Source organism: Sciurus vulgaris (assembly GCF_902686455.1).
Source record: "Sciurus vulgaris genome assembly, chromosome: 11".
NCBI lineage: Eukaryota > Metazoa > Chordata > Mammalia > Rodentia > Sciuridae > Sciurus > Sciurus vulgaris.
In genome coordinates this window covers 117,839,871-117,843,094 of record NC_136472.1, presented here as the reverse complement: position 1 = coordinate 117,843,094, position 3,224 = coordinate 117,839,871, and positions in this window count along the sequence as shown.

Here is a 3,224-nt window from a genome sequence, read left to right as displayed (position 1 = left end):
TGTGAGAATGGGACATAGGTGAACACCTCAAAGTGGTTAAAGATGTGTCCATAGTGTAAGCCCGGGGCGCGGCTAGCGGCCGAATAAAATCGGACAGAGAGTGGCGGAAGCAAGCTTTATTGGAAGTTGGCTCTCGGGCGAAATTCCCAGCTCCCGGGGGTATAGATCAGGGTAGGGAGCGGGAGAAAATTGCGCGTGGCCCTGGCTGCCCAGGGTCTTTATTGGCCGGAATGGGTGGGGGTCCTGCTGAGTGACAGGTGGAGTCAAGGGTCAGCAGGTGGAGTTAAGGGTCAGTGGAGTTTTCTTGTCCATTTGATTGATCACTATTTGGCGCGCTGCCCTTTGTCTCAGTTGCTCCGCTCTCCCTCCTACAGTCGCCCAAATTCCAACCTAACATAGAGTTCCCAGGCGCCCTGTGAGATGGGAGAATAGTAGAGGCGTCCAACTTCCTACTGTGCTCCCTCCTTAGTTGACAAGTCTTTTCTCCCAGGCAGTCTTCCTTGACATCTAGGCACAGGGTCCTGCTTTGATCCTAGTAACACTCTGAACTTTTTCACTCCATATTTGATTGCTGGTTTGTATCCATCTCCCTTAATTCACCATACACTTGAGGAGGGCAAGAGCAATTTTTCTTTGATCACCATTAATTTTCTAGAAAATAGTAGATACTTAACAAAGATTTGCTGGGTTTTTGTTTTGTTTTGTATAGTGTTGTTTCTGTAGTACTGGGGATTGGACCCAGGGCATCACATACATATGCTGGGCAAGCTCTCTACCACTTAGCTACATCCGCAGCCCATTTATTTATTTATTTGAGACCACATCTCCCTAAATTGTCTAGGCTGAACTCAAACTTGCAATCTTCCTTCTTCAGTCTCCCAAGTAATCCCTGAGATTACAGGTTACAGGCATATGCCCAACTGGTTTTGTTTTGTTTTATGCTAGGGTTTGAACCCCAGGGCCTCATGCTAGCCATGCTCTTTACCACTAAGCTACAGATCCAGCCCTGAATTACTAACTGAAAGAAAGATGAATGGATAGATGGATAGATGGATGATGGTTTATCATTCCCTCAAAGTTACCATCTCTCAGAGTAATTGAGTAATTTGTCTTTTTGGCCCTGACAAGTTAACTTACCATATTTCCCTAGTTTGTCAGCAGTCACTCAAAAGACAGTGAGTCATAAGAGGTTTGAATCTTCTTACTCTATATCCTACCTTAATCATTTACTAACCATGGAATGGGATGTGATTTATTTAATTCTCTGAACCTAATTTTCCTCATTGTAATATGATATGGTGAGGCTTACTTGCAGGAAGTAATCAAATGGTTGCTATTAATCATAGGGTACAATATATTAGCTCGCTTACACTCATCTTGGGTGTCTCTGTTATTGGCCAGTCCCTCTCCTACCCACAGTCACTGTTGAATTCTTAACCCTGTCCAATCTTTCTTCCCAAAGCTTTCTAGTTTTTGTTTTTGCTACCCTTCTGTCATCTGCCCTTCTAATGCAACAGATTCTAACCAGTCCCTCTGCTTCAGGATTCCCTTCCAATGCATCACGCTCTCCCTGCGGTGGCTCCAGAATCCCCACAGAGGGGAGATTTAGGGTAGCACTCTTTGGCACCCCACAGGGGAGAAGCCTTGAAGCTGTTGTTACAGGGCAGAGGCCTGCCACAAAACTGAGGCAGCAATTGTGCCAGGAAGATTAATGACATCTCTCTCAGAGTAACAGGAATGAGTTTATTAGAAAAGATAGGAAAAGGGAAAAGAGGACACTCTCAAGGTCTCTAAGAGTGGGTCTTCTCAGAGAGAAGACAGAGCATTCCTCCTGCCCTCCAGTCTTATTGGGGGGGGGGGGGGGTCCTAGAGAAGTTTCTAGAGAGTCCTGCCTGGGTCTGCCTTTGACTTTTGACCACAACATAGGAACAGCATGGTCTACTTCCAAGAGAGCATGGTGCACTGCTGCTCACAGAGTTGGAGTTTTCAAGGAAATTAGTCCCCCCATTTTCCCCTCAATTTCCTGCCCCCTTACTTGGTTTCTGACCTTTTGAATGGTCCCCATCAAGCTTTCTTTGTGAGGGTCTTGATGTTTGAGTTGCTAGGATCATTGGGAGTTGTGATAGTTTGGTGATAAGGGAGGGTCGAGGTCACCTGGGAGGGTGTGACATGATCTTGAAACAATAGCTTTTATTTATTTATTTATTTATTTATTTATTTATTTATTTTTGTACTGGGGATTGAAGGGGGTGGTGCTTTACCACTGAGCCATCTCTCCAGCCCTTTTTATTTTTTATTTTGAGACTGGATCTTGCTAAGTTGCTCAGGGCTTCACTAAATTACCGAGGCTGGCCTTGAACTTGGATCCTCCTGCGGTCAGTAGCTTTTCTTAAGGGAATCATTATGGGTAGGGGAGGTTTTAATGTACCAAGCCCCCCCCCCCCCCCCCCCCGTTTCCTGGTGCTTATTTGCCAATAAGGCTTCCTGTGGTTTTCTGTTGCCCTTCGTTACTAGCTACCTAACACACTTTGCTAAATACTGAGACAATGTCCTTTGTCCATATTAAAGCATGGGGGTAGAAAGGTGGATGGGTATGAAAGAAGTGCTAAAGCTCTCCACTGTTAACCAACCCTTGTGTCACCTCTGGGTTAAAGTTGCCAATTCACACAACCTGTGGATCTCATCAAGGTATTTTTTGTTAATTTCTTTTTGATGAGAAGATGCAGAACAAGTTCCAGACTCCCTTATATTGCACTACGAATCCTTCACAATCTTGGCTTGCCTTGGGTATTTTGATCCAATTTTCAATTTCATTTCATGTATATCATTTCATTCAATAGCACCTGAATACACCAAAGCTATACTTAACTCCATGTCTTTGTCCAGGAATGCCCCACCCAGGGTTCACCCAGATCCTCTCATCCAATGAAATGCTTTTCCTTCCCAAACCTGCCTTAGGCTTTGTTTTCTTCAACCACACCAGCCTATGGTGTGCTCTCCTGCTACAGAACTTCTATTGCTTCATTGTCAAGATCATTATTCTGACACACGACTACATAACTTTCTGACACTAATGTTGAAACATTTCACATGTTGGTCTTTTCTCTCCTACTGCACTGGGAGGTCCATTAAGAGTTAAGACTACCACCTAATCTTTGGGTTCCCCACAGCACCCAGCCCAATCTGTGTTGGCCCCAGTACAGATAGGCAATGGGTTGCTAAGT